At 48.5% G+C, this 15129-nt stretch overlaps 1 protein-coding gene across 5 annotated transcripts in view; it reads right to left on the bottom strand.

Annotated features, from left to right (window-relative positions):
* TP53INP2 (tumor protein p53 inducible nuclear protein 2) overlaps positions 1–15129 on the bottom strand; it is a 340314-nt gene that overhangs the window by 118895 nt on the left and 206290 nt on the right. For all 5 annotated transcript variants that reach the window (XM_068264215.1, XM_068264216.1, XM_068264219.1 and 2 more), the window contains one exon: positions 7303–7444. The gene's annotated coding sequence lies outside the window, so the exon portion shown is untranslated. The remainder of the gene's footprint in view (positions 1–7302; positions 7445–15129) is intronic.

The raw sequence follows: 15129 nt of genomic DNA, 5'->3' as shown, positions 1-15129 counted from the left end.
GCAGGGCGTAGATTTCAATCTCCGTCCGCAGCGCCTCTTTGCCGTTTCCGTCGCTCCCCACCGATCGCGCCGCTCAAACCGACGTTTCTCGCCGCAGCTCACAGGCTCTGCCTGTCTCTATGACGGCAGAGCCATGTGAGCCGGTCAGGAGCCGATTTCATTGGCTCCTGGCCGTGTCTATCAATGTAAGCTGCTCCCATTGGCTTACATTGATAGACACGGTCAGGAGCCAATGAAAGCGGCTCCTGACTGGCTCACAGGACTCTGTCGTCATAGAGACGGCAGAATGAGTGTCAGGATGGTCCCGGCGAGCGTCGATGATGGCGATTGCGGCGGGTATGCGCGGCGATTCGTCGGGATTCTGTTGTTCTTGTACCAGCGGTCTCTGGTCCTTAAGGGGGCAGAGACCGCTGGTACTTAAGTGGTTAAAGGAATCATCAGGCATTTTTAACATACAGTATATCCCATTTACTTACCTGGGGCTTTCTCCAGCCCCTCGCAGCTAACTGTCCCACGCCGACTGCTCCGTTCTTAGCTGCTGGCCCGAAGGTCCTCACACGGTGCAGATGACGACCTCGAAGTCGTCCTTACTGCGCCTGTGTGAAACGCCGCTGTCAATCCAACCCACGTTGTTTGCAGCGTACTGTGCAGGTGCAGTAGTTCTGATAATTCCTTTAAGGTGACCATACACTGATAGATTTGCAGCAGATTCGATCATCAGATAGATTTCTGTCAGATGCGATAATCAGATAGATTTCTGTCAGATGCCTATCAGGTCGAATCTGACAGGAATCTATCTGATCTGTGCCACACACTAGGAACAGATTTTATTCTGAAATCTATTGAAAATCGATCTAAATGCATTACTGCACCATTAGATCCAATGCAACTGTATGAGCCATCGATCTGCTGCCAGCAGCAGATCAACCTAGATTTTCCATCCTGTCAGATAGATCAAATCGATCGAAATCGGCCGTAGATTGCTCGATTCTATAGAATCGATTTGCGATCTATCTATCGATTCTATAGAATCGATCAATCACTGAAATCGACCAGTGTTTGGGCCCCTTTACTGTGTGATTTTATATCATAGAATAATTTAAATATGTCCTCTCAGAACAGTTGAATTTAAGCTTCTGGGCAGGTAATGCAGCATGTAAATGTATTTTGCAGCAGATTACTCATGAATGCCTTCTGATGAAGAGTCAAAACATCCTTTATGAAACGTATTCAAATAAATCACCATCAGAGGGCGCCAAAGACTATCCTTGTGACAAGATATTCTCTACAAAAAAAAAAAAAGTGTTGTGAAAATAGAATCTTAGTTAGGGCCCTTTTCCACTAGCAATCACTAGCGTTCGCGCTGAACGCTAGTGATTGCGATTCAGCAAATGCACAAAATTTTGCGGCGATTTTCCGCCTTTTGCGATCGCGATTTTGCTATGCTATGCACTGCATAGCAAAATCACGGCAATAATCGCTCCGCCGCGCGATCGCGTTCGGGTAAAAAACGAATCGCGGTAGTGGAAATGACCTACCACGATTCCTATGTTAAAAGCAAACTGTAGCGATTTGAAAAATCACTAGCGGTTTGCGGTTTTGCGATTCAGCCATCGCAAACACTGTAGTGGAAAAGGGCCCTTACTGCGTTTTGATATAGGGCTGGAATTTTCGCAGCTGTCTACAGAGTACATAGTCATGTCACAAACTGTCCCTCATGCTAGGTACACACCATACAATTTTCTGGCAGATTTACCTGCCAGATCAATTATTTCCAACATGTCCGATCTGAATTTCGATCGGTTTTCCATTTGTTTTTCAATCTGTTTTTTTAATCGATTTTCGTAGAACTGAACAAAAATTCATGGAAAAAAACGATCAAAAAATCGATCGAAATTCAGATCGGACATGTTGGAAATAATCGATCTGGCATGTAAATCTGCCAGAACATTGTATGGTGTGAACCTAGCTTCAGATGAGCTCACAATCTGATCCCTACCATCAGGCCCGGCCCTAGACTTTTTGCCGCCTGAGGCAATCTTTAAAGAAATTGCCGCCCCCCCCCCCCCCAAGCCGTGGGTGTGGGGGGGCCACCCGAGCTGGAGGGGATAGCGGGCAGGAAGGGGGTATTGGGCCTAGTGGCGGGGAGGGGGGTCGGACCCCCCCCCTCGCCTGGGTCCCCCATCCTCCGCTCCCCTCCAGCTTTAAAAAGTTATGTTGCTGCCTGCAGCTATTGTAAGAGGCAACGGGCGGGGATCACTCACCTCTTCCTCGTTCCAGCCTGCGCTCCACTGACATCACTTCCTGCTACGCCGCCCAGGAAGTGACATCAGTGGAGCGCACGCTGGAACGAGGAAGAGGTGAGTGATCCCCGCCCGTTGCCGCTTACAATAGCTACAGGCAGCAATGTAACTTTTTAAAGCTGGAGGGGAGCGGAGGATGGGGGACCCAGGCGAAGGCCCAATACCCCCTATCTGCCCGCTATCCCCTCCAGCTCGGGCGGCCCCCACACCCACAGATGGGCGGGTGCCGCCCCCCCCAGAAGTGCAGCCTGAGGCAAAAGTTTCACCCCGCCTCATGGGCGGGCCGGCCCTGCCTACCATAGTCTTTGTCTTATGCCCCTGTTGTTGACTCAATTTGGGGGGGAAGCAATTAACTTATCTATATTTTTATTTGGTGCTCAACCAGGGTATAAGAAAATATTCAAGACTAAAACAACAGGGACAAGCTGTGAGCAAACTGTAGTGAAAGAAACATAATGAATAATTTTTTAAATTTTTTTTTACTATCTATCTATCTATCTATCTATCTATCTATCTATCTATCTATCTATATATATAATAAGCTAAGTGCCTCAACCTTCAAGCAAGAAGAAGAAGAAGTAGCGCCCAGCCCCCAGGGCCAGTCCAAACAAGAAGAAGGGGCTGGTCCAAGCAAGAAGAAGAAGTAGCGCCTTGCCCCCAGGGGCGGTCCTACACTTGCCGCCGAGCTGAAGGGGGTAGTGGGCAGGAAGGGGGTATTGGGCACAGTGGTGGGGAGGGGGGTCTGACCCCGTCCCCTCCCTCACCTGGGTCCCCCATCTGCACTCCCCCTCCAGCTTGAGCTTAGCAGCAGCAGCCGCTATTAGTAAGAGGCAGCGGGCGGGGATGACTCACCTCTTCCGCGTTCCAGCGTGCGTTCCACTGTCCTCACTTCCTGCAATGCTGTCCATTTACAATACAGTGGGTGGCATTGCAGGAAGTGACGACAGTGGAACACACGTTGGAACGTGGAAGAGGTGAGTCCTCCCCGCCCGCTGCCTCTTACTAATAGCGGTGGAGGCTGCTGCTGAGCTTAAGCTGGAGGGGGAGCGCAGATGGGGGACCCAGGTGAGGGAGGGGGGTGCGACCCCCCTCCCCGCCGCTGTGCCCAATACCCCCATCCTGCCCGCTACCCTCTTATGCAGTGTATGCTACGCCATTGGTCCGCTAGTATTCATTAATTATTTAGTCAGTGTTTGTAGCCCCTGAAGTCTTATATGCTAAATACAGGGAGTCTTCGACTTACAAACACCCGCCGATACGAACTGCCCACCCACAACGATGTCGGGGACTCCCTGTCTTCTCACAGTGTCCTCCACCTCCTCCTCTGCCCCCCGTGTGTCCTCCTTTGCACCCTGTGTATAATTATATGCAGCAGCAGCAGCAGCAAGGCTCACCTCACCCACGGCTCCAGCGGCGATTGGAGATCTCTCCTCTATCTCACTGCGCCCCTAGTGCTGGCTTCTGTTGATGACGCGTTCAGAAGCCAGCACTAGGGAAACAGTAAGAGATAGGAGAGATCTCTGATTGCCACTGGAGCCATAAATGAGGTGAGCCGTGCTGCCGCTGCATATACTTATACACAAGGCGGGAAGGAGGCCACAGGGGGGGAGCAGAGGTGGACACAAACCGGGGGCAGAGGAGGACACATGGGGACAAAAGGGGACACAAGAGGGACAGATGGGGACACACAGGGGACACATGTGATACGAGCACAATAATTGAAGGGGAGAACATCCACAAGACGTACCTGGACTATGGACGCACCAGGTTTAGTATTTTTTTTTTCTCTGGTTCTTGCCCTCTAAACCTAGGTGTGTCTTATAATCCGGAGCGTCTTATATGCCGAAAAATAGGGTATGTTACACAGAGACATCATAGCATTTGAAAATGGTATAATTTTGGCTGGATCAGCTGGTTAGCGTACTGGTTAAGGCTGTTGCCCTTGATGTAGGATTTGAGGCTTAGACCATGGTTCGAATCTTGGCTCTTTTTTTCTTTCTTTGCCTGAAAGAGTTAAACATAATTTATGAATGTGACCGTTTATGTACGGGTCGGGACTGGGTCGGACTATAGCTTAACCCTCACTGAGGAATTACAGCCATAAAACACTTTCCTGGCAGAAAATGGCTTATGAACGCAGGAAAGATATCAAAAAGGGTCAAAAGTTCATAGATTTTAGCTCTGGCATACCTTAATTGTGTCATTGAGCAGAGACAATTAAACAGTAAAAACTTAAAGTGAACAAGAGACAAAAAGGAAAAAGATTTTTTACATACCTGGATCGCTCCCATGCCTGCCCACAGCTACGAGAACCGGGTTCCCGCACTGACGTCAGTCTAGCATAAGAAGTGCGCTGTTCGCATATCTCTCCAGCAGCCGCTGGAGAGATACGTAGAGGGTGCACTTCTCCTGGGTGTGACGTATGCGCAGTCACCATCCAATTCCTGTTCCCTTTGTCATGCAATTTACCATTCAGTTTGAGACCCTGAGGGAATCCTGAAGGCAGTCAGCACTGCAGGCAAAGTAACCGTTTGGATTGGTTGGTCCACACACAGTCCAATTTCGATTGTATATACAATCGATATAATCTGGGCTCTCATATAGAGGCCAGGTCACTGCCACCAATCCGCAATTAAAGCGTGCGAATGTGGTAAGTCTAACTGTAGCTAAATCCTGTATGAAAAGGGGTTAATTTGACAACCCTTCTAGAGATAGCAAAACTACCGATATTAATATCAAACCGGTTATGGTAACGTCTCTAAGGAGATGCAAATCCTTTTGGCAGAAATTTTCAGAACAGCACTTAGACGAACGATTTTTAATTGTTTATTTAAAGAAATAATGCAGAACAAAAATATAGCAATAGAGACAAATTGATACAGAAATAATAAAGATTAAATGGGAAAATAGCTATTGATAGTCTGAGCAATTTGTCAAGTTACCATGTCCTTTGCGATAATAAGTCCAACAGAAGATATAAAGTTCAGTTATGGGTAGAAGTCCTTTTATAATCCAGCCAAATCTGTGATGTTATAAGGATGGCTGGAGTCTCTCTCTCCTCAGCCTGTGTCCAACCGGTTTTTTAACCCTTTCTCTGCCAGAGGGTGTGGATGGTAACAAGAGATGCTCTCCCACCCTTAGCAATCTGACCTCAGGCTGAAGTCCCGCCCCAATTGTCTGAGGGACCAAATTGGAATTTTCTCCAATTATGCCATAACTCAGCGGATATCGGACATATCACACAAAAAACAACATTTTACATTCCGTCATCCTGCTATGAACCAATCGATAATAAACTTGCTTGGGCTGACACCCTCTATGACTATGGAGTGGATATCTCAGGCATAGAAGGTGGCAAATCAATGCTTTGGTGGACTAGATACCTCCAGCTCAGGTTTAAGGCATCTCTGATCATCTCCCAGTCCAACACTACATCCGCCTAACCGGAATAATCGCAGACTGCACAGAAGTGTGTTCCGCTTACTGCAGCGCATCCCACGTATCCATTGCATCGTGACAAGTGTAAAAGGCTCCTATTTATAAAATAGGAGCCATTTACTGTCCGTTTAGCAATGAGTGGAGAAAGGATAAAGAATGTCCATTCTCTGCTCAAGTGGGAATAGAGCCTAAGGGGTTGAATCATCAAGGGAAATAGCGCAAGCAACCTCCTGTTGCTCATGCTAATCAATCAGTGGGACCTAATTTAAGCAAACAGCGGCCGCTGCTTACAAAAACCACACGGTAGTGATACACTACGGCGCAGCTTTTGAAAGCAGTGGCCGCTGTTTGATTACGCACGCTATACTGCCACTAGTGCACGTAGAATGCAGTAAGATCAAATTAGGTCCCGCTGACTGATTAGCGCGAGCAATCTATTTGCCTCGATAAATCAACTCCTAAGTCAGTTGCTCAGTTTTACTAGAAGTACATGGACCCTGATTTTCTTCAGTTCGAGCTCTGGACACTTGAACTCAAACATTGTGGACAGTAGCCATTAATCTGGCTCCGGTAGGAGTGCTAAAAGAAGAATTGTTATGTAAAAACAAAGAAAAAAGCAAACGGGAGCCCCCAATAGTGTATTACCGATGGTATTTGAGATCAATTGTGATTAGCAAATAGAGATATACTCACAAACAGGGGTTGCCAAGGTATCAGGCAACCACTCTTTGCACATATGGGGATATTAGGCCTGTCCCCTCTCAGGCTAAGAAGTCGCTCTCTGTAGTAAAAAAGAAGGGGTGTTCACACCCATCCACCCAGTGGATAACAATATGCAGAAGTAACAGAGGCGCCAGCAGAATAAAACAAGAATAGATATAAAAACAATAAAATCAGGGGGGTAAGGGTGGACTTACCTCCCCAGAAGCCAAACACAACCACTGTGATTAGTATAGACAACAATTTTTAATCTGTACTCCAGTAGAAACAATTGCAACGCGCACTTCCGCCCAGATCACGCCCCCCTCGTTCGGAACTCCCTGACCACGCCCCCCTTGTTCGGAATTCCCTCCAGCCTTGCTGAAACGCGTTGCAATTGTTTCTACTGGAGTACAGATTAAATATTGTTGTCTATACTAATCACAGTGGTTGTGTTTGGCTTCTGGGGAGGTAAGTCCACCCTTACCCCCCTGATTTTATTGTTTTTATATCGGTTCTTGTTTTATTCTACTGGTGCCTCTGTTACTTCTGCAAAAGATGAATTGTATTTGTTCTTGGTTTCTGCTTTAAAAATAAAATCAGTATGAAGTTAAATCCTGCACCTGGGTTATAATTGTGGTGGTTATTTCACAGATACAGCCCAGCTGACCCATCTTCCTACACAGTCGCTCTACATTGTGAAGATAACTCATTCAGTTTTTGGTCCATTTAGCTGTCTTCTCAGCACACCAAGATTAAGGGGCAGTGCAGGTCCTTAATGCATCTTAATTAGTAGGTTCGCCACAGGGGGAAGGCGTTTTCCTTTGACACTTTTTTTATTTCGTTGTGAAGGTCACCGTACCTTGTTGGAACATCCAGCTTCATTGTGCTGTTCCCGCCCAGCTTCATTTTGCCGTTTCTGCGGTGACAGAGTAATTGTCTTCCACCCTCCATGTAATTGGATAACTGACAGAGTCACAGATGACCCCCGCAGAAGAGAAATTCTGCACAAAGAACAGAACATCACATCAAACATAAAGCAAGTTTATTTTGAATTGTTAAAGACAAACTCCTGACACGGATATAAAGAGACCATCTGATGGCTATATGAGCAGAGAGAACCCAATTATTATATTTTTGTCTTAAACGAGTTCCTTGCTGCTAAACGTTTAAAATTGTTCTTCACGGTCATTGGATTTTCATGGGTTCTCCCCGTCAGGGACATTCTGAAATATTTCCTCCCATCCAATCCCTTGTTAATTGTTGTGGCCAGTTCAGACCTGTGTTTTCTTGACATTTTCTTTATCAATAAAGTGTCACTTACCACTGGGTAAATGGCTGCAAATGGGCATGTCACTAATAGTACACACATTACTTAGTGTGCTCAGTGTTGCCCACGACTCGTGTATAAGTCGACCCATATAGTTTTATGAAGTAAGTCAGACCTCATTTTCTAGACTTATACTTGAGGATATACAGTACTTACCAACAGCACTAACAGGGACATAACTAGGGGGAAGCAGCCTTTGTGACTGCAGGGGGCCCAGAGGTGTGAGGGGGCCCCAACAAATAACCTTCCCTTCCTCTGATACGCCAGATCAGGTGTTTTTATCGCTACACACGTTATGGTTGTGGCCACACTTGTTTTATGACCCCTGTAAGATGGGCTCTTGTGTTGTGAGGGTCATCAAGAAGAGGCAAAGGAAGGGTTTTAAACATTAAGGGGCCCCATCAAAGTTTTTCTGTGGGGCCCCATGATTTGTAGTTAGGCCCCTGAGCACTAACCAACTGGGCTGGATTTTAGGCAGTTCGTAGAGGACTTATGGTAATCCCATTACCAGTAAGAGTAGTTATGAACTTCCATTTGCATTCTCCACAGTAGGGAAACTGAGATTTTGTAGAGAAGTTTGTCTCAGGAGGGAACACGGCTGGGAAAGGTTAGCGAGAGTCTGGAAAACCTGCAGATCCTTCAGGTATGAAAAAAGCAGGGGAGAACAGGGAGCCCCTTATGGTTGAGTAAGTCAATGAATTGTGAGGATGTAATTGAATTATTAATATGGTACTCACAACACAGGGTTACGAAAACACAGTAAAAAGTTTTGAGTGTAGTGGGTCCAACCACCTTCTGAAGTATGTGAATCTCCTCTGGATCTGTTGCTCTCCAAGAAAAAAAATACACTGAATGCCAGCAGGGTCTCTTGGGTAAAAGAGAGCTGGCAACTGGCCTGACCATAAACCAACCCCTGCATGTGACAAAGTCGAAAGATAACTTCAGACCTTGGAAACGCCACCATCCAATCTGATCAAGCTGAGCTGCCATTATACCAGCATGGACCAATATTCCGCAGCAACGGTATCAGCATCTTGTTGACTCCATGCCAAGAAGAATAACAGCTGTGATTAGAGCTAAAGGTGGACCAACTCATTATGAGAGGGTGTCTCTAAGTTTTTAGCCACTCCGTGTATAACCCCTCTCTCAGACTGTCTAGAATCTTCTTCTGTTTCACACACCACAAAGTGGGCTTCTGAGTGTATCCCATAAGAGCGACGTGTCATGGGTTGACACTGTCCACATGCACAAGGGAACCGCAAAATGCACATGTCCACTTGTGTCCTTCACATACCCTCCAGTGTCTGGCTGAACTCCTGTCGCCACCCATCTTCTTCAATTGCCGACATCCATTTGAGTCCTCTGCCACTGCTGGCACCCCTGCTCAGTTCCTCTTCATGGAAGAAGCGCTGGTATACAGATCCGAGTCCCATCAGAAGCATCAGGCTCCTGTTGGATTGTAAAAGAGCACCAGGGAGTATTCTCATTGGTCTACCACTTAGTGCTCCAATAGGAATCTTACCTGGGAATGGAGGATACCCATTGGTCCTTTGAAAACCAATGGTGATCCTGATGCTTCTGATTTGGCTTCTTTCATGCTGAGGGACTGGGGGGATGGGGGGCAGCAGTGGTGGAGAACCCAAATGGAGAGCGGGAGGTGAGTAATTTGTGAAAGTACGTGGTGAAAGTCTAGTGAGAACAGACACTGTCTGTTCTAAGACGCTTCTATTGATTCCACTGGCATCTGCTTTGTCTAGCCGATCTGCAAAAATCACATACTGCCCATACTTGCGTTTTACTCGTCAGAAGGGACCGAATGTATCCATTCCAGACACACTGATGTGAATGGATCCTGTTGCTTTGCTAAACAGAACCCTTTTTTTTTGTACCATGTGAACCCGGCTCTGCAATGATCTCCACCTTGGGAGAGCCTTCATAAAAGAGGCCCATAATAACCTAAAAGAGTAACTTCTGGTTGTGCCATGTACACACGGTAGATGTTTGCCACCCAAAATGATTGCTTATGGCCCATTTGATCACTGCTTGCTGAGTGTAAAGGTGTCCCCTGACGCTGGTCTTAAGTTATCTCCCACACTGGAGAATCCTTGGATGACTTGCCGTTGTACCCACAGGTACCCCCCCCCCCCCCCCCCCCCCATTCCTGTAGGACAAAAGCAGGGAGTGGAGCAACTAAAATGAATGTTTCAGGCTATGTGGCTTTAGCAAAGGTCGAGAATCGTGAAAGAAATGCAAGAACTTGTCGCATTGAAAAGTATGTTTTGCCAGCACTCGGTTTATGGGACCTGCACACTGCTGTATGCCGACGTTAATCAGAGCGCACACTAATTAAGCTGAGATAAGGATTAAACGCGGTTATGTACCACTGAGCGGGTCCAGATGCTGATGCAGTCTGCAAGTTAACACCTTCCTCCCCACTATCTTCAACAAGGTACCGCAGTAAAGAGTATTTTTAAATTCTCATCCTGTGTGTTCCCACTACGGCTTTTTTCATGGAGATTGCATATAATGTACAAAAAACGCAGGTACTGGGCATCATTCGAATATGCAGAACAGTATTCATTCTTCCATGTACAAGCAGGTATAAGAGTCGATTTGTCCTTATACACTAAGCCTTTCTCATGAGATATTTCTCGACTGATGTGCACATTATCTTCGCAATGCAAGTAAACACAAGGAGAAAGGGATATGGAGGCTGCCATATTTATTGTACTGTTTAAGGGCTCTGCCTCTGACAGAGAAGTCCAGGGTTCGAATCTTGGCTCTTACTGTTCAGTAAGCCAGCACCTATTCAGTGAGGAGACCTTGGGCAAAATTCCATAACAATGCTACTGCCTATAGAGCGTGCCCTAGTGGCTGCAGCTCTGGCACTTTGAGTCTGCCAGGAGAAAAGTACGATATTAATGCTCTGTGTCTTGTCTTAAAGAGGATCTGTCAGCAATTATATCTCAGAAAAAACACACATATATAAGAAGATAAATACTTGCCCTACTTACATATGTATTGCACTGTCCACGTTGTGATTTTAGTGATTTTTCTATAGTAAAAAAAAACAGAAAATCCTTCTTAAGATTCTCCATCTTAATTGTGTCTATTTTGAAGCCAATCCTAATGTAATTTCCCCCTTACTCTCCTCTGCTTTATTGTGTATGCATTGCCCACCCTCCTCCCAGTCTTCAGACACTCCCACTCAGCTCTGTTATAGAAAGCGCATTGTCTCAGCACAGTGGCGGCTCTAGGAATTTTATTTAGGGGGTGCTATACAGGTGCTGGATCTTCTCTAGAGGTAGCTGTGAACTTGCGGTGCAGGGGGCGTGGTCAAAACAAGGGGCGTGTCTTTGCACTGGAAAGTGGGTGTGTATAGGTAATAAAGTTGCCCTGGTATAGGTAGTATAGTTCCCCAGTATAACTAGTATGGCTGCCCCAGCATGGGTAGTATAGCTTCCACAGCATAGGTAGTATAGCTGCCCCAGTGTAGGTAATATAGCTGCCCCAGCATGGGCAGTATAGCTGTGCCCTAGCATAGGTAGTCCCAGTGTAGTTTGTCCAACTGCCCCAGTGTAGGTAGTCCCAGTGTAGGTAGTACAGCTGCCCCAGTGTAGGTAGTACAGCTGCCCCAGCGTAGGTAGTACAGCTCTCCCAGCATAGGTAGTACAGCTGCCCCAGCGTAGGTAGTACAGCTGCCCCAGCGTAGGTAAGACAGCTGCCCCAGCGTAGGTAGTACAGCTGCCCCAGCGTAGGTAGTCCCAGTGTAGGTAGTATGCTGCCCCGGCGTAGGTAGTATGCTGCTCCGGCGTAGGTAGTATGCTGCCCCGGAATAGGTAGTATGCTGCCCAAGCATAGGTAGTATGCTGCCCCAGAGTAGGTAGTATGCTGCACCAGCGTAGGTAGTATACTGTCCCAGGGTAGGTAGTATGCTGCCTCAGCGTAGGTAGTATGCTGCCTCAGCGTAGGTAGTATGCTGCCCCAGCGTAGGTAGTATGCTGCTCCAGCGTGTGGGTAGTATGGCTGCCCCAGCGTAGGTAGTATGCTACCCCAGTGTGTGGGTAGTATGGCTGCCCCAGGGTAGGAAGTATGCTGCCCCAGGGTAGGTAGTATGCTGCCCCAGTGTGTGGGTAGTATGCTGACCCAGGGTAGGTAGTATGCTGCCCCAGGGTAGGTAGTATGCTGCCGCAGGGTAGGTAGTATGCTGCCCCATGGTGGGTAGTATGCAGACCTAGCGTAGGTAGTATGCTGCACCAGCGTAGGTAGTACAGCTGCCCCAGTGTAGGTAGTCCCAGTGTAGGTAGCACAGCTGCCTCAGCGTAGGTAGTATGCTGCCACAGCGTAGGTAGTATGCTGCCCCAGCGTAGGTAGTATGCTGCCCCAGGGTAAGTAGTATGCAGACCTAGCGTAGGTAGTATGCTGCCCCAGCATAGGTAGTATGCTGCCCCAGTGTGTGGGTTGTATGGCTGCCCTAGAGTAGGTAGTATGCTGCCCCAGAGTGTGGGTAGTATAGCTGGGTAGTATAGCTGCCTCAGCGTAGGTAGTATGCTGCACCAGCATGGGTAATATGCTGCACCAGCGTAGGTAGAATGCTGCCCCAGCATACTACGTAGCATGCTGCCCCAGGATAGGTAGTATGCTGTCCCAGGGTAGGTAGTATACAGACTCAGTGTAGGTAGTATGCTGCCCCAGGGTATGTAGTATGCTGCCCCAGGGTAGGTAGTATGCAGACCTAGCGTAGGTAGTATGCTGCCCCAGCATAGGTAGTATGCTGCCCCAGTGTGTGGGTTGTATGGCTGCCCCAGAGTAGGTAGTATGCTGCCCCAGAGTGTGGGTAGTATAGCTGGGTAGTATAGCTGCCCCGGCGTAGGTAGTATGCTGCCCGGGCGTAGGTAGTATGCTGCCCCGGCGTAGGTAGTATGCTGCCCCGGCATAAGTAGTATGCTGCCCCAGTGTAGGTAGTCCCAGTGTAGGTAGCACAGCTGCTCCAGCGTAGGTAGTACAGCTGCCCCAGCGTAGGTAGTATGCTGCCCCAGCGTAGGTAGTATGCTGCCCCGGCGTAGGTAGTATGCTGCCCCGGCGTAGGTAGTATGCTGCCCCAGGATAGGTAGTATGCTGTCCTAGGGTAGGTAGTATACAGACCCAGTGTAGGTAGTATGCTGCCCCAGGGTAGGTAGTATGCTGAGAGTGGAGGGTCAGTGAAAAAGCCTCAGGGGGCCGCATTCGGCTCGCGTGCCGTAGTCAAGTTCAGAAACTGCCAGGACCATGGTTCTTACAGTTTCCTGTGGGAGGGGTTTCACCACAAAATCAGCCATACAGAGCCCCCTGATGATACGTTTGTGAAAAGGAATGTATTTCTCATGTAAAAGCCGAACACTGCCTTTCCAGCGCAGGAGACTTGGGAGCAGCAGTGAGTAACTTCAGCGCCGTCAGAAGACAGAGCTGAAGTTACTTATAAAACACTATAATTCGGCCTCCAGCAATTGCTGGAAGCCAAATTATTTCATTACCTACCATCCATGGTGGCCTGGAGGGGGAATAGTATTTAATACGGCCGGGACTTGTGCAGCAAATATCAGAATTAGACCATAATCCTTTTGTGCTTCAGGTATAATACCAGCATGGGCGTCCGCAGAAAATTTTCCGGGGGGGGGGGTGGGGGGGTGGTCGGGGAGGACACAAGCAAGTATTGCAGAGCGCGTAAATGGGCGTGACAATGGACTAGAATGTGGGTGTGGCAGGGGCGTAGCAATAGGGGGTGCAGAGGTAGCGACCGCATCGGGGCCCTTGGGCCAGAGGGGCCCCGAAGGGTCCACCCTCTATCACAGTATTAGCTCTCTATTGGTCCTGTGCTGGTAATAATCACTTCTATAGATGCTTTGAATAGTAGTAATCCTTAACACACTGTTCCCCATCCCCTTCTTGCACCTCTGACACTGTAGTTGCCATTGGCAGGTTATGGTGCGCCGTATCAATTGTTATGTATAGAGTGCTTGGGGGGGCCCCATGTAAAACTTGCATCGCGGCCCACAGCTCTTTAGCTACGCCACTGGGGTGTGGTTACGGGTGGAGCCAAATTTCCATGAACTTAGCAATGGTGGGACATTAGACTAGGTCTTTGGTAGGGATCAGATTGTGAGCGCCTCTGACACAGGTGCTGGTGATAGGCATGGGTACCCCCTGAGCACCCACAGCTGCAGCCGCTCGCCACCCTGCTCTTTCTCCCTGCTCCATCTGTAAATAGAGCAGTGCTACAAGAAAATGACCGCCATTTTCTTGTAGCTATATGATCTAACTACAGATGGGGAGGAGGCGGGGAGAAGCAGAGAAGACGCCTGACGCAAGAGAAGAGGAGGCGACGGTGGGAATGGTCGGGCATAGAGGTCAGAAGGATACACGAGCGGCAGTCACGAGAATGGAGTGGGGAGCAGGCTAATACTACTTATACTGGGGCAGCTCTACTACCTATACTGGGGCAGCTCTACTATCCATACTGGGGCATCTATACTATCCATACTGGGGCATCTATACTATCCATACTGGGGCATCTATACTACCCATACTGGGGCAGCTATATTACCCATACTGTGGCAGCTATACTACCTATACTGGGGCAGCTCCACTACCTATTCTGGGGCAGCTCCACTACCTATACTGGGGCAGCTCCACTACCTATACTGGGGCAGCTCTACTACCTATACTGGAGCAACTATACTGGGGAGCTATACTACCTATACTGGGGCATTAGTGTAGTGACAGGGACCCCCCAAGTTTAGGTGGTGACAGGTGCCCCCCAGTTTAGTTAGTGACAGGGACCCCCCTAGTTTAGATGGTGACAGGTGCCCCCCAGTTTTAGGTAGTGACAGGGACACCCACCTGTGATGTCAGACCTCAGATCAGCACCGTCCGCCTGCTGTGTCCCATCCCCACTGCCTAAATCGTGTAACAGGCAGCATCACTTAGACTTCCGACCAGTGGAAAGCGGGCGCATGGTACCCCTGTGGACACCGCGCTGCAAATGACATGCGGAAATGACATATGACGTCACTTCCGCATATCAGTGCGGTGTCCGCAAGGAACTACCACCCACCTCTCACTGGTCACTGGCGGATCAGAGGCCCCCGTCATGCTGCCTGTTACATGATAGGCAGTGGGGATGGGACACAGCAGGCGGACACAAGGAGGCAGCGGTGGCGGCACAGGGCAGGGCCTGGCATGGCCTGTATCCCTGAAGATACACGTCTTTTCTGCCGGACGGCCATCGGTTTGTTTGGCCTGGGGGGGAGTGGCTGTTGGCCGGGGGGGGGAGGGGGTGGCTGACCCCTCTTGCCCTATGCTGTGGTCACACATGGATAC

The sequence above is a fragment of the Hyperolius riggenbachi genome, chromosome 12, assembly GCF_040937935.1.
Source record: "Hyperolius riggenbachi isolate aHypRig1 chromosome 12, aHypRig1.pri, whole genome shotgun sequence".
Classification (NCBI taxonomy): Eukaryota; Metazoa; Chordata; class Amphibia; order Anura; family Hyperoliidae; genus Hyperolius; species Hyperolius riggenbachi.
This window is presented reverse-complemented; position numbering and strand designations above follow the sequence as displayed.